Here is a 21,502-nt window from a genome sequence, read left to right as displayed (position 1 = left end):
GGTGTGTCACCCAATAGGCTACTAACCCCTTTACCACCCTTGTAGTGCCTTCTATCAATTAGTATTGTTGTTGTTTGAAAAACATAACAAACAATAGAAGTGGAATTATAAGCAAAACAAATGACTTATTGGTAAGATTAAGGAGTTAATTAAGTAAATTAAATGCACTAATGAGCCATAACTGTTAGCATTGTTTAAATTGGGGGATTAAGTTATTGTTTGAAGAGATGCATCCTAAGGACACAATAAAGAGTAATTAGGAACTGAGTAGTGCATATATCATCAGACCACAGGGAGCAGAAAGAAGATGGACGAGGTTGCCTGGCCATAAAGTACTCTCTCAGTAAATGAGTAAAAAGTCTTTGATCCAAATTAACTAGAGTCAAAGGGTAAACACTTGGAAAAAAAAAAAAAGTTGCTGTATTAAGTGCAGCAGAAAGCCTGCTGAACAAACAAGTCCACAACTGCAGAGGACAGCCCAGGTGGGAGAGCAGGGGTTAGAGATATCACAGTGCGCTGCTTATAAAATTGGATACCTTGAGCAATGGGGAGGCCCAGTTTTTCGAGTCCCTGGAGAAATTGAGAGCATCCCTAAAATAGGACCCTGGGGTACTCCATACTGATGAGTGATGGAATTTGTTGCGAAAAAAGATCCTAATGAGCGCAAAGCTGCACATTCCCTGATCAGCAAAAGCAAACTCCAAAAGATCAACTGCATAACAACAGAGGAGAGCTGAAGGAGACAAAGGAGAAAGTTGAAAACAGGCTGAACTGTCAGCACTGAGGATCAGGTATATGAGTTAGTGAGGGCGGGTTTCATAAGCAGTCAGTTAGTGAGGGGCAACACAAAAGCAAGATTAGAAGGGATAAAGTACAAAACGCTGAGAGAAGCGTTTTCCCTCACAGACAGGACATTCAAGGGTGTAAGGAAGATAGAAATAGGAACCTAGTGGTCACCCAGAGGATTTGTAGGGGTATAATGAAGTAAAATGAACCATGAATTAGGTAAGTTTGAGAAAAACTAGCATATGTAAGCAAGAAAAATGTTTTCAGAAAAAGACATGTCGGACGCTGAGCATTGCTGTGGTTAACTGAAGACTGAAATAAATATGGTAAAAAAAGATTATATTTTTGCATTCTGTGCAATATAAATAAGGAAGCACCACTAAATGGTAAACATGCAACAAAGATCAGGTGAGCAAGTTAACTCTGTATCCAAAGCATCTAATTTTTGTATTGCCACATTATATTCTGCATAAAATGCTAACTCAAAGAGTTGTGGTAAAATTATTTTGATAAAAAAAATCTGAATTATATTTTTTTAACATTTTGTCCTTTTTACAATTGTCTTACTTACAAAAATCCACATGCTTTCTGTCTAGTTGCTTTGAGTGGGTCTGTTACTCTGACAACAGTGTCACAGGATTCCACTCTTTACTGGGTCTGGTTTCGTAGTCACGCTTATTTCCTGTATTGATATGCAGTTGTCTGGCAACATGTATTATCCTTTAATCCTATCGAGTAACGGGTCGTCCGTTGCTGCCCCTCAGATCCTCTCCTTGTATTATTTATTACATGACATTTAGTAGGGGTCTGATGACGGCAGCTCTCCACTTTAATTAAAGGTTCAACCTCTTCCATGGATGACAAATGGATCAGTTTGTGTCTGGGAAAAGTGCAGGAGTTCATTTTCAGTTGTCCCGCTGGCCATGGCTAATATTAAAGGGACGGAAGAAAAGCAAGTGAGTGAGGTCATTGAAGAGCAGGCCAAAGGATTTGTTCAAATAAGCCGCTTTATCCACTCAAGACATGATTAGTGCACCTAGTTCTGGTTTCAAGTAGAACATACCTCCACTTGTGTTCTTTCATAGTTTTGATGCCTTCAGTGAGAATCTACCAATGTAAATGGTCATGAAAATAAAGAAAACACATTGATTGAGGTGTGTCCAAACTTTTGGCATGTGCTGTATACACACACACACACACACACACACACACACACAAATATATATATTTCTAATTTTCATGTTTACTTCCTATCATTATTTTTCTTTGTTAAGTTTGTGGTGACCTTCTGCTTGTACAGATGTGGGATCTGCAACTCAGTGGGGTAGCAAGCAAATGGCTAATGGTCCATCTCACAGCTATTTTACGGCACACTGGAGAATATGTCGACTTTGCATGGTTCCCTTCCTCCATTTTTCAAACTTTTCTTTGAATGCTTGGTGACACAGCTTGAAAGAGGAAGTTCTATAGCAAGGCAAGACACACAAGTGGAAGAATAAGAACATGGCACGGAAATGTAGAGGGAATCATATCCCACAAGGCAATAGTGGAGGTTTTTTTTTTTACTTTTTCAAAATACTTTGTGATTGTCCTACATTCAGAGTGAAAACCAGCAGATGTCACCACATATTGTGTAACATGTTTTAATTGAGGTGGCCAACAGTGTTACTGAATACTTGATCAGTTAAAAAAAAAAAAAAAAATGCTGACAAGGCTAATGAACATATGAACATATGAACATATGATGTAAAATGAAAAGCACTTATGAGTAGCAAAGTATTATTTAAAGTTTTATGTTTAGCTTTATATGGCAATGATAGATGTTGAATCGATATATTTGCAAGCACAATTAAAACAAAACAACTTTTTATAAAATACTCAATGTAAAAAGTTAAGAGAAAAAAGGTGTGAGCATCTGGTGCTGGCTAGGTCGGTGATTATGTTGCCCAGAATTCTGGATCAGAGCAGTGGAATGAAGATCAGGTAACTCCATCCCCAGGGTGGGGGCACAGATGTAGCTGCTGCCAGGCTCCCTAATGATGGTCCCCGTCTATTGCACCCTATGGGCCCCCCACTGTTAGCCCCCACATCAGCGAGAAAAAAAAGGAAAAGCCAGGGACATCTCTAACGAGCAGCCTTGATAACCCTTCAAAGAATGAAGTGCATGGCGTCTTTAATGATGCTTGAGGTAAAGCCAGTCGCAGCCGAGGAGGTGTTGCGCGCCGAGCCCTGGTGCTCATTTCAGGTGTGTGGAAAGACTTGCCAAAGCAGATGCCAAAACCTGGTTTCCAGTCCCCTCACACTACCTGTGCATCCCCAATCAAAGAGCCTCTCACTCTCCAAGCGACTAGTTCAAAGGGAGTCCTTCTCGTCTCGTCTCCCTGTTCTCACCACGTCTCATGCAGATGATAACATGAAAAAGGAATGAAACTTGTTTTTAAAGAAATCTTTCCATATTATCTTTAGTTTTCTCTACATTTGAATGGGCCAATTAGTCTGCATTCCTGTTTTTAAAAACTACGGTAACCCCCCCCCCCCCCCCCCCCCCCCTTCAACGGTACAGCACATTCTCTGAATCTATTGTTCATTTTCCTGTAGGCCTAAATGCTCAGTATCCTAATCCTTGATTAAAATGGGCAGAGTCCATGCTTTCCTCAAATTAAAAGTCACACCCGTTAAGAATTTTATACATTGATAGTGAGGAGGATTACAGTGGTGACATGATAAAGCAAATAATTCTCTGTCTATACACGCACATCTGTCTATGTATATTTATATATACAAATTTTTTACACATGTGTTTTGGGCACAATATTTTTCAGGTAATGGCTGTTATTTTGCCTGTGGCTCCTGTCAAAACTAACATGGCTTAATTGACTGCAAGCGAATGAGCTCCTGGATTGATCCTGTCAGGCTCCTGAGGAAGTGATGCTGTTCCATCTGTGAAGCGCAATTGAAGCGACAGCAGCAATCTGTTGCTTGGGGATGAGCCAAAGCACAAAAAAAAAGCATAAAAAAGGCAGGGGGAAAAAATGACATAGAGCACCTCAGGCTCGATTTGCGTCCCGATCAGCTGTCAGGAACACACATGAACACACACACACACACACAGATGCAAGCATCTTGTCACTCAAGTTAACTTTTCATCAAAGGCACTTGTGTACACTTCAGATTGTTGTATGGTCTAAAGGTCAGAAACGTAACATTAGTTGTCAGTCACAGTCTGGCGCTTGGCATTTCTCAAGGGAGATGTATTTATTTATTAATATTCCTCACCTTTTTTTGTTGTTCTCTCACGGTCTGTCACTCTAGTCGCATTTCCATTACAGGTCTATGCAAAACCAAAGTGATGTTTTTGGAACATTCGTAAAACTTTGGAATATTTGCAACTGTATTCACGATGTGATGCAGCAGAAAGAGGCACATAAGAGGCACATAGATACTTGGTTTTCAAACTGTGGTACCAGCAATGGTAGTCATGCTCCTTCCAGTGGTAAACCAGGCACCTTGGAGATTACTGTAAATTTTCACGGGTGCTGTGTTTAAATATAGTGTAGTCATTTACAGTCAGCACTGTTAAAATATCCTCGTTAAATAAATCTATGCTGTTATACTGAGCGCCAATGCTTTGGTTTTCGCATTAATCATTTTGCAGCAACTGCATGACCCAGAACTATTTTCTATTTGAAGTCTGAATCTCCTGATATACGACCACAGGTAGTGCATACAAGATTGAGGCTTCAACTTCGGTTCTTGGCTTTGATTGTGTGTATATTTCATGGCAAGCCCATGTTAGTGTGTGTTTCCTCCAGGTTCTCATTTTTTCTCCTGCCAACCATGCACTCTACAATGACTGGTTTCAATGACAGTGTGATTGAATGTTTCTGGTATCCTGTTGTGGGTGAGCCCCCATCCATCCCCAGTGCCCCACTATCCCAGCCACAACACTGATCTAGATCTTAACTTAATAGAAAATGCAACTTCTGCTGTTCTTTAGCTTCTTTCTCTTTGTCCCCTTTGCATTCCCCTTACAGGTCTACGGTGTGTTATGTGTGATAGGAAGGGGATACGGTGTACCCAATCGCAAAGGAAAGTGATGTGGCAGGTAATTCTTGCTTTTAATATCCAAACGTAAATACACAGCTAAGCCGAACGCCCACCAGCGCTCTCATTCGAGGCAACTTGCTGCGTACGTGGCTGATGAGACGATAGAGACAAAACAGACTCTCTTACTTGAAGTTGAATTGCAGAACATGCACACGAGTGGGGTGACAGAGCGACACATTTGCATCACTTCAGCCTTTAACAACCAAAGAACCACTTATTTTCAAGCTCCTGTGTTGGTCATCTGATCTGGGACCAGGACAAAACACAGGTACACTACAAAAAGGTACAATAAATGTGGTATGTGCAATAAGTTTGACCAGGAAGGGTAGTTTGTGCTAAAAAAATGGGGCGTCTTTATGAGTTTGAAGGAGATGGGGCAGTGGTGGCCTAGCGGGTAAGGGAGCGGACCCGTAATCAGAAGGTTGTGGGCTCGAATCCGCCAACGTGCCACTGATGTGCCACTGATGTGCCACTGAGCAAAGTACCGTCCCCACACACTGCTCCCCGGTGCACGCCTGATGGGATCCCGAGCCAGCCGGCATCGTACAGTCTGCACCATGAGGCCAAACCGGTCCTGAAAAGAAATCCCTTATCATATAGGGTGACGTGTTATGGATGCATCTCTTTCTGGATATGGCTGCACCAACACTGTGATTAATGGTGCTGACTTCTCCACAAAGCCCCACCCACAACACGCTCACACACTTTCACACACGCACATACATCTCATTCTGTTACTGTCAGAGTTAAGTGGGCCGAAGACAATAATAAACAGTCTTCTGACCCACCCCATCCTCCTCAACCCCTCCTGGCGTGATCGTTCCGTGTAACATCATCTCATCTCCCGCTTTGCCTGCTTCACTACCTTGTGACTTGTACAAGAAACTGAGATGAGAGATGGAATTGGGGAAGATAAAAGAGTGAAAATAGAATGAACTATATGACATTAGCGAACCGGAGAGAGGTTATGAAGAAAGAGGGAGAAAAAGAAAGGGAACAGGACGAGATTGGTGCCTTGAGAAGGGGCGAGAGCAGGAGAATTAGAGCATTCTGCCCTAGACAGTGAGGTGAATGCAAGATAGGCAGAATGCTGCAGGAGGGGCCGAGGGAAGTGAGAGCAGCTCAGCTCCCCGATCTGCTGTTTTATTCACCAGCGCTGGCACCTTCCTCTCCGGGCTCTTTCCACCCAGCCTGTCACCTCTCACTGCCACCACCTCCTCAGACGAAGCCTTCGTCTCATCAAGCAGAGGAGGCCTCGACGCTGGAGTTTTGCATTTCTGTGGCACAACAGGAAACTGTGTGCTTTTTTCCTGGCCTTCAGGACGAAAAAAAAAAGCCCTGTGGTGAAAATGCAGGTCGTGGGTCAGTTCTCTGTGTCAAGTGAGGACCTTAACATCTCTACCAAAGCAACCAATTTCTAGTTAACATCCACAGCCATACCTTTAAATTACATTACATATATCACATGGTGGCATGACAAGTAGTGCTGGGGCATCAAACATACATGGTTGGGGGCATGAACACAACGTGCTGGGTGATTGGGTAATTGGCCATACAGTACCAGTCAAATGTGCTATGTGCATTTTGGAGAAAGTTTGTTTTTCAGTCTCTTTTTATCTACATGACTGCTTTGTTCACTATTGTCCTCATCAAAAGCTTCATGAGATGCTCATTAACATGAGTGAATGATAAGGAAGTGCTTAGCATAAACCTTCAGAACTGTTGGAAACCATCCCTGTTATCTAACTTAAGGTGGTGTGAAATGCTGCCATCACAGCAATTGTAAATCTGTGTGACAGGCCAAACTAACATTTACATTTACAGCATTTATCAGACGCCCTTATCCAGAGCGACTTACAATAAGTAGTTGCAGGGACAGTCCCCCTGGAGCAACTTAGGGTTAAGTGTCTTGCTCAGGGACACAATGGTAGTAAGTGGGATTTGAACCTGGGTCTTATGGTTCATAGGCGAGTGTGTTACCCACTAGGCTACAACATGAACAAAGCCAACGGAATACTTTTTCTGTGAACAAAAAACCCACAATAAGCTACACCAAAGCATTACACAGCATGATGGTTGGTAGGTCACATAAGCAATGGCGCTGGTCTCAGTATAAAACATCGCCCTTTGCTGGTAGGCCGAACGTCTCTTTTTTTGAATGTTCTCGCTTATTATGCATCCAACCACATCCTTAGGCAGGGCCATAACTCAGCCAATCCTGGAGTGACAAAACAAAAGAAAGATAAAACAAAAAATGCCCAAGAGGCCATGGGATGTAACACTCAAATGTTAACCTTTTTTGCTTTATATATTTTTTTTATTACATAACCTCACATGTGTTATTTCATAATCCTTTGTCATCAGTTGTGTTCTTTAATGTAAAAAGTTCAAGACCATGCCTACTGACCCTAATATTGATTATGCCTAGGGTCACCAACCATGGTCGTGGAAGGCACTCATCCTGCAACCTTTTGGGGTTTATCTTCATTTTGGACCTCTGATACAGTGTCTCTATTCATTACCACCCAGCTCCTGGGTTGAATCAGTTCTGGTGGAACATGGCAATATCTAAGCCGTGCAGAGAAGGTGCCTGTGAGAATTACGTTCTATCTGTCACCCTGGTCAAAAATGCTTACCTTGGAAAGTCAACCACAACTTCTTGATGGCCACAAATGGTATAAAATAAAAATTATGACTTCTCTATTTAAGGTTTGATTGCCTTGCTTAGGGACACAATTGCGGCATTTTGACCTACAACTTTATGGTCATTGGCTCCTTAAACTACTGTGTTACACTCTAGGCTAATAATGTTTACTTAAATACCTATTTAATATTTGTATTCAGAGTGATGGACCCTAGTCTGTCTTTCCAACAAAATTAATATCAAGTTTTACATTGTCTTACATTGTTCTCTGTGTGAGTGTTCTGTAAAAAAAAGTATAGAATAATGTGCTCTGAACTGGCTGAGCTACTGCGGCAAGCAGAAGTTTGGGTAGCACTGAAGGTCACCAACAGAACAGAAGGTTACAATTTTATTTACTAGTACAGAATACCAATAAGACAAAAATAAAAAGTCCCCCAGGCCCCCAGCATGGTCAGAACTACTGGTGCGTCTCATAGCTTGTAGATGCTTTTTGTAGTCAGCTAAGACTTTGGGGATTCTTCGGTCATCTTGCATTCACCTCTCATTGGAGATCCAGCCACCGGTTCTTGGGGAAAGGGTGCCGAACAAAACTTTAAATGTACCCAAGGGTGCCATATCACTGTACATTTCTCATATCGCGAGCGATCAGCGTAGTGGCACTGAGTAGTTTATCAGGTGTTTGTTGACAATAACCCGGGGAACATAGACACACTTCCTGCGTATGTGGATGTGTGAGGTGTCAGAAGACATTGTGTAGACCCCCCCCACGTGTCCACAGGAGCCCGTCAAAAGAATGTGGACGGAATCGATCGCGAGAGTGTACAGCCGGCAGTTTCTCGGATCGAGATTTTCCTGGACACCCCTCCCCCTCCCAGCGAGCGCTCCGGTGTAAAGTCGGGCTAATGAGCTCGGCCCAATTAGCCCACCGGGTGCAGCTGGAGCTTATCAACCCTGTCTTCATTGTCCGCAGCCCCGCCCATTCCACCGCTCGGTTCTCATTTCTTCTGTTTTTTTTTTTTTTTAAGAATGTGATGTCATCACTTGAACTCCCCCCCCCCCCCCCCCCCCCCCCCCCCCTTGTTTTCACTGCCATCAACACTGTGTAATGGACACGTAGATCGTTGGGTGTGGGGAAGGGGTGGGTGGGTTACGATTCTGTGGTGCTAGCAAAAGAAAATGTCAGAGCCTGCCAGAGAGGAAGCGAAATTACTGTTTTGATGGCTTTTGCTGGTGGGGGGCATAATTGGTGGATGGAGAGGCTGGGTGGAGTGTTAAGGAATCGTCGCTCAGGGAAATGTGTCTAATCTGCGGTTCACACCCACTCTTCACGGCTTTAATGGATCTGGTTGTAATACCAATAATATTAAAATAGCTCTTTTCTTTTCCTCTGTTATTTTATTATTATATTATTTTTTCTTCACTCCCTCCCTCTCCCCCGTGAACCTCTTGAACTGCTGTATTGAAACTCTGTTTATGATAGCGGCGCGTGGATCGTGATACCGTGCGCAGGCTCATTGCCATAGTAACTGCAGCTAATTTCATATTGTTTGTTTCCACGATAGTTGCCAGGGCTTTTAGGAACAGGAGATGAGCTTTAATAAATTTGGCAACCGGTGCCGAGACTCATCAACACATCCCGTGAGTGGTACCCGATCGGGTCAGAGGATTGCAGCATGTTGTAATGACAGGGACTGAACATAAATAATCAATGCCATTATAATTAGCCGTACGTGCATTTAGACACTCGAGAGGATCCAAAACCGTCACTGACTTTTTTTTTCTGGTTTCTCTGTTAGTTCTTTTTATATACTTATTTTTGAAGAAATTAAGTAGTCATTTTTTTGTTCTTCAGACTGACCCAGACTGCCATGTCACCCTCCTACCGTCCTCCTTAAAATGCAGATTGCAACAAAGAGCATTGACGGATGGACCGGCGACTACAATTTCAACGGGCATGTTTGAAAAATGAATTATTATCCCATCCGGCGGGTCAATTTACAAGTTTGAGACATGAATAAATGATCCCTGAGCTTTAGATTGGTGCAATTAGTGAAAAAATGTCATACATTTTAGTAAGTTTTAACGCATCAGATTGGTGTGATAAGGAGAGATCTATGAGCAGATTGGTTCAGGGGATGCTGCTCCAGCTTTAGACCCCTCTGTGAAAGGGATCAATCTTTTGGGTGCAAAGACTGATACGATAAGGCAGATATAGATAGGGGGAGAGGGATGAGGGGGTGGAGGGCCCGGAGCAGGGATGATGGGAGAATAGGTTTTCTTCAGACACCCTCAGATCCAAAGCTGAAGTGAATTAATGTCTCCCCATCTTTACCTGAAGTGCCCTGGTCTCCCGCACCTCAGAATGCAGGAGGTGTCCGGCTCTCTCCCCTAAAAGATGATGAAGCTCCTCTTTATCATTCCGGCCCCACTCCGCCGACGAGGAGAGGGGAGAAGTTGTTACGCTAATTAAGGTGCAGGAAGGCGGTGGCTCGGCAGATGTGCATCGGGGCAGCTGCTATTGAGTGGAGGGATAATGGCGTGTGTATGAGGTTGGACCGTCCAGGCAGAGTGGGCTCTGCGTGTGTGTGTGTGTGTGTGTGTGTGAGAGAGTGTGTTACGAGGCAGGCAGCACTTACCTTGGCATGCATGTTAATCAGAGCGGGCTTTGCTGTCGAGGAGAGGGAATTAAGGGGGAAGGGAAGCGTGTCGCTGCCTTTAGCTGGTGAACATGGCAGGCAAGCTGATTAAGAGTGCAAATTCGCCAGTTCAGGTAAAATAGAGAGCAGGGGACGGGTAGAGCGAGACCTCAGGAGAGAGAAAAGCAGCACGGCAAAGTGACCACTGCAGCTGATTCTGGGGGGGGGGTATTGACCTCAAAGTATATACGGGGACGATCAGAATTCTAACCGCAGGCTCGGCGTGGTCATGGGCATGGAACTTAGAACTTAGATGACTTTGAAAAGATCACCTCTATGATGTCCACTGATGGCACCATGAAAACATTGTATTACGAGCACAGAAAATGAAGGCAGTTATGGGGATAAACACTTGTTAAGACCTAAATACTTAGTTAAGTAGCTTAGTGTTAAATAGACAAATGCTTGTGATATCGGCCACTTTTGTGTTTGTAATGCTGCAATTATGGGCTGAAACAATGACACATCTGACACTGGTTTTGCTTCTTTGGGCATCAGTTTCTTGTTTAAGGATTAATCATAGTCCCAGATTAAAAGTGAAGTTCTCCATTCAAACATGCTATTAGTCTATTACTAGACTTAATCCCTGAATGGAAAACTGACCCTGGAGTTTAAATCCAGAATCAGGAAGTTCTGTGTAATAGACCTAGAGACTCCTCCAACTTTTATCACCATTCATTGTCTGTCACCTGGTGACAGACATTATTACGCTCAATTGAAAAGGGTTGGATTGGTCGTTAGTTCTTCCTCTCCAAGATAAAGACAACTAGCAAGTACTCATTTTCTTGTTTGTGTCACGACACCAAGGAAGGGGGTTCAAAAACACAGACTATGACTCTGAAATCCACTGGTGTGGACCTCAGTGGGTCTGCCCTGTGGCCTCAAGGCAGGAGACCCCAGCCCACTGACCTTAGACCTTACACACATGTACACACACACATATGCTCACACATATACATACTCCTTCATACCTCATAAACACTGTGAACACTGGTGCAGGCACTCCTTTAAAGGCGGGAAAACAGGTGTAGAGAATCGGAGAGGGGCGGGGCCTGCACTCCGTGGCAAACGCTGGACGAAAATGGTAGAAAATGCGAGCTCAGTGGCAGTTTTTGGGGACAGATGCTAAAATATGGTCAACAGAGTTGAATGCATGCTTGAAGTGGCTGATAGTAGCACTGCAGCGTATGATGAATGCGTGCTGTACACCTCATTTCTGCATTGATGGAGTGAAAAGGAACACATTTGTTTGATGAAGTGTGTGTTTTTTTCACGCCATTCCTCTGGCTGGACTGCATTCAAATGCTTTGACCAACATTAACAAGGCGTGGCTTTGTCTTCTGTTAGCGATAAAACAAAAAATGTGCCCTGCATTTACTATTTGGATTCTTTTAAGAATTATTTTATTTTCATCCATATGTTCTAGTTTTCCCCTGTAGGTTATCTTTTGTTTTATTGTGCAAATTTGCAGAAAGATTTTAGTGATCGGACAATATTGCAAAAGTTGCACTTAATTCATGGAGTTGATTGAATTTTCTGTAATTGTTATCAAAATTTTGGATGGAATGGATTAAATAATTAAATAATAATATATTTTTTCCATCTTAACCTCATTTGCTACAAGTGTTTGGTCCTCAGTGTCATTAACAAATCTTGCCTTTAATTCAGCAAAAATAATCTTGTTGAATTATTATTATTTGAATTATTATTATTGAATGATTATTTTATCAATAGTTTTATTATAGAGCACCCGCTTCCCCCCCATTGTCTTGCTTCCAAGATTTCAGTGCTGTTCGTTTAATAATGAGTGGCAAATTATTTCCAGCACTTCACCATTATCTGTGTCTTCAAGTGCTGTCTTCCTTTTAATATGCTAATGCTCCTGTAGATATAATCGCCTTGTAATTGTACAACACTTCAAGTGCTACACACTTCCGTGGCTCCCCTGAATGAAGAAATCACCGGCAGGCCTCAAAAATCCGCGCTTAGATATGACGAGGGTCTGTTTATCTCCTCGCGGAAACCCCCAATCGAGGGTGATCACAGTGAATGCCGTAGGATTGGGCCGGGGTGGGGCATTTTTCTCTCTGAAGCGTTCATCATTCCTCCCAGCAATCCGCTGTGGTGCGCAGGCAAACGACAGTCGGCTTCCTCCTTTTAATCAAGTTTTCTTTATTCGTAATAAAGATCTTGCCTATGATCCTGCCTTATGGACCCGTAGATCTGAGAATATATCAGCACTCCCCAATACTCGTCCTCACCACCCTTTACCGAGGAAAGCTACATGAGAGTGTTCTTGTCTTGTCCTTGGGGGGATTATGGCACATTTCTGCAGAGAGAGGCAGCAATCCTGACTGTTTTTTTTTTTTTTTTTCCTTCCTTTTAGTTGTTACTTCCTCGCAGAGATGGAGTGAGGGGTAAGGATGAATGATTGACTCAGGCTTTATTCTGCAAAGTTTTTTTTTTTTTTTTTTTTTGCAGCAGGAGGAAGTTATTGAAGGGCGCCGGCTGGGTGACAGCTCTGAAATGTCTTATCTGATGCCCATCATCCGGCCGCCATCCATCGCATGGGTCACTGTGGGCTGCCAGCCAACATGGCAGTGCCTCCCTCCCCTCTCTTGTTCTCCCTTTCGCTCTGTTATTCAGGAGGCGCCATCACTCCCGCCGAAATGCCGGCCATCATCATTGAGAGATGTCAGTGAGGAGAAAATGTAAAAAAAAAAAAGAAAAGAGACTTTGTCAGAATCAAACGAACACATTCGGTTTGAACAAATCCTGGTGTTGTTAAGGAAAAGCATTGAAGCGAGGAAGATAGAACGTCATTACGAGGTAGCATGGCAGTGGACGTGGCTGCATGGGGTTTTAACATGAGCCAATGAGTTTTTAACAACTGCTCGCCTCCTGGTGGCTCCTGGTGCCTCCTCTTTCTGGCCGACTCTCTCGCAACGGTTCCTCAGAGTAGTCAAGCGAGGCATAATGGATGTGTAATGTGGAACGACAGCTTGCAGAGTGCTGTCATTAATGTTGTAATTCACTTTTAGTGTTTCTACTACTTTGCGGCAACAGGAGGCACAGATGTCACCTGAATCTGGTGCTCCTAGCAGCCAGAGTGCACCCTGTCTTCACCAGCTGTCTACCAAAGCACCATGCCAGCCCAGGGTGTGTGTGTGTGTGTGTGTCTGTTTGCAAACACGCGACTTTAGTCATCCACCCATTTAACTAGAAGTGACGCCCAACGCGAACATCAGCGCAGACAGCTTCACCAACCAACGTTTTGGGACAAATGCACGGTGCGGCAATGGGAAAAGCACTTTGCCTGCATTTTGTGGTTGAAGCTCCAGTGTTAGACAAAGGTCCAGATGTCTACCATATTTGCCAAACTTGAGGAAAATGGTATTTCGATGAACAGGGAGAGAGGTTAAGTGAAGGACATATTGTCACGTTCGAGGTGCAGAGGAACGACGGACACCAAGGAGTTATTTTTGGTACAGGAAAAACAGTAATGAAACGAACGGGTCCCCTCTGGTGTAACGGTGTGCTGAGCTTCACGCAGCCCGACATTGCTGCCTTCTCATCCAATGTCCCGAGTCCAAGGCCTCATACACTGATAACAGAACTTTCCAGCACTCCCACAGACACCCAGCTCGGACCTCTTTTGGGATGACACCCATTGCTGAATCCAGTCTTACGGGGATGACTTTAGACATGGGGAGCACCTTGGGGTTCGTGAGGGAGAACAGCTCTGTAGAGCTGCGAATAGAGCAAGAATTTAAAAAAAAAAGGGATGAATTAGACATAACAGGCCGCTCCTGACACTCATTACATGGTGAGGATACCTATCTGTGCCGCAGGGCCCTTTGAAGTGAAGTGATTGTCACATGTGATACACAGCAGCACAGCACACGGTGCACACAGTGAAATGTGTCCTCTGCATTTAACCCATCACCCTGAGTGAGCAGTGGGCAGCCATGACAGGCGCCCGGGGAGCAGTGTGTGGGGACGGTGCTTTGCTCAGTGGCACCTCAGTGGAACCTTGGCGGATCCGTATTCGAACCGGCTACCTTTTGATTACGGGGCCGCTTCCTTAACCGCTAGGCCACCACTGCCCCACATCCTTTGGTGGGATGTTATGATGAACCAACAACCCAGAAATGCCAAGTGCACACTATGGGACGAGGTTGCGGCCACAAACGACACGACGCACAGACACGGACATTAACACTAACTCTCGGGCAAAGGGGAGTGTGTCATAGGGGGTCGGCGCAGGCACGGACGTGACACATATATAAATGAAAGTCATAAAAAGTTTTTTATTTTAAATAATAAAAACCTGCTGTCAAGATTGTACAGCAGCCACCTAACATAAAAAAAAATATTTTTGTTTTAGTTTGAAAAGTTTCGACATGCATCCCAAACATATTTCTCTTACCCTTCCTGTCATTTTTTTTAAATGGAGGGCAGTAAGAGGTACAGAAAGGCTGAGTGAGAGATGACCACAACAGAACAGGAGCCAAGGGCACCCGTGTTAACGGCACCATTCTGTAAAATGACCCTTATCTGTTTCTTCATACGTTTCCATGGCGCTTCAGAAAGTCCTCATATTTTCCTCTTGTCAGCATTGTTTGTGTCTCGATGCCATCGGTGACCTCTGGCGCAGGAATGGCGCCCCTTTTAAGCTTTTTTTTGTTGTTGTTGTTGCTTGAGCATTTCTTTCTTTATTTATTTTTGGTCCAGTATGTGATCTCTGCCCTAACATTATATCAGTACAAGCTGAGGTGGCGGAAACATCTCTACTGAATATAAATGGCCACGACTCGCATCTGTTAATTCGGTGTGCGCCCGCGGACATGCTTTATATTCCCATGGTTGTTACCGAAAATAATTTAATGTGTAAAAGCAGAGATTACCATATTTCTAATAGCCCTTTATAATGTTTTTAATATTTCAAAGCAGCCATGTTATATTTCATCACCATAAATATTTGGGACCATGTCTCATGATGTTGCTGGCAGTTGCTTGATAGATAAGTTAGCACTTTAGATATTTTTTCTTTTACTATTATTATATTTTTAAGAAAAGAGAAAATTTGTCAATAAATAGTTTTAGCAAGGTTACAGGCAAAATTGCCCCCACAGCAATTATCTCCACACATTAACCCTCGCAGTTGTCTTGGCGCACAAAGCTGCCCACTTGTTGAGGATGAATCATCTGGTTGTTTTTTTTCTTTTTCTTTTGTGTGTGTGTGTGTGTGTGTGTGTGTGTGTTTAATGAAGTGTTTGTGTGCTGCAGTCCTGCTGTTGACACAGGCTGATCATGTCCCCTGGTTGCTCTCTCACCTGACGTACAGTAAAGGTCAAACGTTTGGACACACCTTCTCATTCAATGTGTTTCCTTTATTTTCATGACCATTTACGTTGGTAGATTCTCACTGAAGGCATCAAAACTATGAATGAACACATGTGGAGTTATGTACTTAACAAAAAGTGGACCCTGACCTCCACAGTCATCAGACCTGAACCCATTCGAGATGGTTTGGAGTGAGCTGGACCGCAGAGTGAAGGTAAAGAAGCCAACAAGTGCTAAACACCTCTGGGAACTCCTTCAAGACTGTTGGAAAACCATTTCAGGTGACGACCTCTTGAAGCTCATCGAGAGAAAGCCAAGGATGTTCAAAGCAGTAATCAGAGCAAAGGGCGGCTATTTTGAAGAAACTAGAATATAAAACACGTTTTCTTTTTTTTTTGTGAAATAAAAAAGAAATGAATAAATAACTTGATTGTTATGTTCATGGAAGACAAGGTGAACAAAATGCGCAATTGTTTTCTACTAAAACAACCAGTCGACCATCTTGTTCCCAAAACAGGGTTGAGTGGACCGTTTGCATTCATTCCGCTCATTCGTTCAGTTTCTTCTTTTAATTTGTCTATCAGTGCTGCAGGTTATGAAAGAAGTGGCAGCGTTTGAAGTGCTGTGGGTCTATTCAGATGCGCTCAGACTGTGGCTTTCAACTTACCAGAGGCTACATCTGGTTCTATGGCTGTCTATAAAAACTGAGTATAGGCTGGACAGGGCTATTTATGTTACAAGGCAACAAAGCGCAGTTCAGCATGCTACAGTTCTAAAGTGTGTTATGCTGAGGGCAAAGGTTAAGATGAGGCCTTGGAGTTTCAAGACCTCAACTTTTCTACTCTCTACACAGCACTGTCAGGTCGCCCTTGGAAATGTCTGATAGCAAAGACAGTGCAGAACTGTGGGAATGTCGGAGGACCTCAAAGCCCTCCTCAGCCTGGCGGGCAAGACGATGTCAGTGTCAGTGCGTGCTCTCAACACCGCCTTGTGTTTTCTCTCGCAGGCCAGGGTGCTGATGACGTTGAGGTTGAGCTTTGGCTTCTAACCTTGCTGAAAAAGTGCCATCGAGCTGCTTGAACGCTCATCCGTGGAAGCGACTGTGCAAGACAGGTAAACCTTGATACCCGAAGAGCCAACTCAGATGTTTCCCTTTAAATCTCTCATGTTGTACATTTTTTCTCTTAGCTGATCACATAATAACTACATAAACAACATTTTAGCAGACGCCCTTATCCGGAGCTCAGGGACACAATGGTAGCAAGTGGTTGTTACGTTTAGGGGTTGTGGGGAGAAGAAGGCGCAAAAGCGATGCATTATAATAGACAAAAGGGATTCATTTCACAACACAAAACTGGCACGAGGGCCAAAAAGAACAGAAAACGAATAAACTAGAAATAACCGAAAGGTAAGAGACCAGAATCCATGTCAATGTTGCCTGCTAATCAGTGGGCATGAGTGAATGCTGTGAGAATTCAGCCTCTGGCCGTCACAGTGGTTTTCTGGTTCATAGGCGTGTGTGCTCTACAACACGTGCATGGATTGTACCTGAGACCCTACCTGGCCTAAATGGTACTAGCAAATACGAAGCTGTGGAAATAGGTCGTGTATAGATTTTCACAGTTGTCATTTTGCACTTTCTTCTGTCTATGATGGGAAAACACTGCTGTAAAATGTCAAAATAAGCAGGTGAAATTATTGCTCTTATTGCAGTGATGTGGCTGCAAAAAATATTGTCACGGTGGCACGGAAGAACAAGGCAGGTGTAAAGATGGACGCAAACATATGACAGCCACGAAGGGGATTTATTACAAAACACAACCTGACTTACAAAGCCAGGCAGACACACCCGACAAGGACGAGAAACACCGGGAACCATTTAAAACGACAACACGCATGTAAACACAACTGGGAATCGTCCCACGGACTTCATCCCACAAATATATATTTTATTATTGTCATGGCCTCCTCCGCAGTGCAAGACACTGAGTGCGGTATGTTTTATTCCGTCGTGCCACTTATTAGTAATCAATACGTTTCCTGATTTAAGTGAAACCATTTTAGTTTTAGAAAATGTTGCTTTTAAGTCAATTATAGTTAATTAATTCTCTAGTAAAAAAGGATTATAGCCTGTTTTTTACATTGGCCATCACAAGAATATAATTTTTTTTTGCAATGATGTCATTCCTGACTCATTTGGACTTTTGACTAGTTCTCCCAAGTTTCGGGTGTTTGGGTGTTTGCTGGTTCAGAGAGGACAGAGACGGAAAATGAGATCAGATCATATTACAATCACAACACTGCTGTTGGGGGGTCTAATAAGTTTTCATCTGCATATTTTTTCATCCTTTTCTTCTCCTTCCAGTGACAGAGCTTAGTTTAACTGGCTGAATGACATCCCACTGTCATCGAGGACAAAATACCAGAACTGAGCAAGTTCTCACACTTCATTAGCTGTTGGCTTGGTGACATGTTGGTATTTTTAGAATACATGTTTTTAAAAAAGCCTTAATAATAATCCAATTTTCACACAGACAATCCTGAGCTTAATCTTTTAATCAACGTCTAAACTTTCTAAAATGCATTTGTGTGGGCACGGAAAAACCAGTCATGCACACACACACGCACACACACACACACACACACACACACACACACACACACACACACACACACACACACACACACACACACACACACAGGAGACAGTAGTACCACAGCGTGCCACAGTCGCACAATTGGCCCCACCATAGCGAGAGTCGTGCAGGGTTCTATTGTGGTATTTGGCATCGAGTTTGTTGTGAGGTGAATGGGGTGAGATTGAAAGGTGCACCATTGTGTGGGACGAACCAGCAGGAATTGCTGGGGAAACATTAATAAATAAATAAAAGCATCATCACTTGCTTGGGGAAGAAGTATCATCAGAAGCAGTTTTCATCATGAGATGCTCATTAAGGAAAAGCAGCAACAAGTGCTGAACACAGTAGCTCTTCCAGGAATGCTGGAAAATGATCCACACAGTCCCTCACTGAGTACGAAATGATGTAATCATAGCAACAGTTTTAAAAAAAGCGTAAACTATTGAACATTTAGCTTTGTTTATATATTTTTGTTATTTCATAGTTTTCAGTCTTCAGCTTTGGCTTTAGTAATAAAAACATAATTTGAAAAAAAATAGAGCCATAAACATAGGTGTGTTGAATTGTTTCTGTGGTAGTGTACAATATCTGTAGATGATATAATGTGGCTTTATCAGCAATATAAATAAACAGCTTGTAAACCAGCCTGCAGAAATAATTTTTAAAATGTAAATTGCAATATCACGTTGAGCACCAGGTATTCCAGGGAACCTCATCACCCAGTTAGAAGTGATGGAATATTTGCACAAGATTCTGTTAATTTAATTTTAAAGGTCCTGTTATAAAAAGGATATGCATAATAAATATATGTATAAAATAATATTTAAACTTAATATCAAACTCATATAAATTGATAATGTTCTACATAATTTACAAATTCTGCTAATGTGGGAAACTGACCTCGTTTGAAATTTGCACCTCCTTAATTGTTCAACAGTGGCTCCGGCAGCATAAATTAAGAATGTGCTTAATTCCGTGTTTATTTGCTCACGTACAAGCCGCCGCTCTGGAGCAGAGTGTCGCTGTCTTCTAGAGGGCCTGCAGAGGATTATGGGCCTCCGTGGGTGTAGTATTATGTGGAGAGCTGGTTCAGCAGGTGCCCACTGAAAAGCGGCCAAAGGAAAAAAAGACACAGTGGTGCATGGAGAAAATGTTTCTTCCTGGCATTTCAATCGTTGGAGCCCTGGAGGGGTTTCAGGACGTTTTCTCGGATATTAATTTGTGTATTTTCAATGGCTGTGTAACAATTACCTTGTTAATTGTTGCAATTCACTTAAAATATGCATCGTGTTCAAATGAATCAATTGCATTTAACACAGCTGTTTGCTGTTTAATTTCTGTGTGAAAAAACTGACCTTTAACATAGATACAGAATCCATCCTTGACAGAGACACCCACTCCCTGAAGAGACTGACAGCTCTTTATGACCTGATCATCCCCCTGTCACTCCCCGACACTTGTCATCATTTTAGATCTGCGTTATAGATTGATTTAGTCTTAAAATAGTCAAAAGCTTGTCCAAATGCACAATGTACATTAGCTTTTTTTTCTTAGTGTTCCATAATGTGTTTACACCGTCAATGCAGTATTTCTTGTATCAAGACCCATCGCAAAAGCTGTAGTCCACAGGTAGGCCTCCCGTTGGCCCAGCCTGGCGTACCCCTCTTCCACCCCTGCTCCATCGCTCTGCAGTCAGAACCTCCCGGCGTCGCCGCTCCAGGACAAATTGGTGGCGAGCGGCTCATTTACTCTGGGCCGTCGTGAATGGACTGCAGTGCGACTGTGTAAACAAGTGCAAAGACTCCCCAAGGGCGTGCCTGCATAAATAATGACTGAGCGAGGGGAACTGCCATTTGTAGTCACTAGCAGACATGGGTCAGCTAGTCCACTCTGTGGGGGGAGTCTGCAGTAAACAACACAACAGCTCCTAATGGACTTTAATGAGAGGTACATGGTTTTTTAATACCTGCGAACAGGTGTTGTTGGCAGGGTGGTTTTTAGTGGTCGATCAGCTCTTGGTCACGGACAGGGTCAGACGTGCTTTAGTTTTTAATCTTGTTGCCTGCCGGGTGGGATGAATTGCTCCAATTTTTACAACAACAAAAAAAAAAGCTATTTTAAAGTTGAAAGCCACCTGCACATCCTATTTTGGTCTACACCATTTTAAGCCAGGATTTGAGGTTGTGGCTGGTTGTCAATCAGCGTCAAAAATGGGAAAAACTCATTGATTTGTCAATGAGTCTGACCAGATATCTAGGTTTGAATTGCTGATGAGCTACAGCCAATGAGGGCGCAGAACACAAGAATGGCGGAAAAGGTACGGTGACCGCAAAGAGATACAAGAGAATATGGACTCTGGAACTAGTAACATTTCATGTATAATTTTGACCCTGTGTGGATTTCAGAGAATCCAATAAATATAAACTCACCCCAGAAAAACCTACCGACTCAGAAGTCCAAAAGTTGTGTAGTCCAAGTACAAGTAGTACAAGTATAAAAGAAATATCATGTGAAGTAGTCCAGGAGATAAACATGAAAGGAATAAATTGAAACAGTACAACTACAAGCTATGGAGCAAAAGTATATTAAAAAAAGTGTAGAGCAATGCGATAACTTTGGAAGTTATACATCCTGAACTTTAGAGCTTCAGAGTTAAACTCGGGAAATGCTGCCTGTTCTCCCATTAATGCTTCGGCTTTTTGGTGTCTGAAATAACTATTAAACTTCCTTAAACCCATGCACTGCCTACACACCCTGCACAAATCCAACAGCCGCGGAGGCTCATTTCACCGCCGCACGTGGGTTTTCACGGAGGATGGATAGGATGAATCCGCAGCGTGGAGGACAGGAAGACGGGGAGAAGGAGCAGGAAATGAGGAATAAGACAAAGGCACGCCCACTCGCCATTAACTGAGGCGTCAGCTATATCCATCATCCTGCAAATTCACCCCTCGCCCCCTTCTTTCACCAAAACCGAACCACACAAAAACTCTCACGTCTAACCTAATATGTATATATGTATATATATACGAATCTTAAAAAAAAAAGAGTGTTTCATTACTCCTGCTCTACCATCTGTTCAGCACGGCAGCGCACAGTTGCGCGTTGTGTTTTTCCACAACCGCCCGAGCAGCCGTTCGGCGTTGCTCAGAAACCAGACAGCTCAACATAATGACGTGCCTCAACGCCGGCCCCGTGGCGTGACTTTTTTTCATCATCTCGTATCCTCGCTCCCTCTTCTTTCTCCGCCACAGCCGCCCCTTTTCTTCTTTCTCCCCTCGAGT

The 21,502-nt window shown here is 43.2% G+C and overlaps 1 protein-coding gene across 13 annotated transcripts in view; it reads left to right on the top strand.

Moving 5' to 3' along the window:
- Positions 1 to 21,502, top strand: part of LOC114793594 (RNA binding protein fox-1 homolog 3-like) — a 306,221-nt gene that overhangs the window by 43,441 nt on the left and 241,278 nt on the right. For 12 of the 13 annotated variants that reach the window (XM_028985594.1, XM_028985580.1, XM_028985582.1 and 9 more), the window contains one exon: positions 16,586 to 16,692. The exons of the other annotated variant lie outside the window; for it this stretch is intronic. The gene's annotated coding sequence lies outside the window, so the exon portion shown is untranslated. The remainder of the gene's footprint in view (positions 1 to 16,585; positions 16,693 to 21,502) is intronic. 13 annotated transcript variants of the gene reach the window in all.

Source organism: Denticeps clupeoides, chromosome 7 (assembly GCF_900700375.1).
Source record: "Denticeps clupeoides chromosome 7, fDenClu1.1, whole genome shotgun sequence".
Lineage (NCBI taxonomy): Eukaryota > Metazoa > Chordata > Actinopteri > Clupeiformes > Denticipitidae > Denticeps > Denticeps clupeoides.
This window is presented reverse-complemented; position numbering and strand designations above follow the sequence as displayed.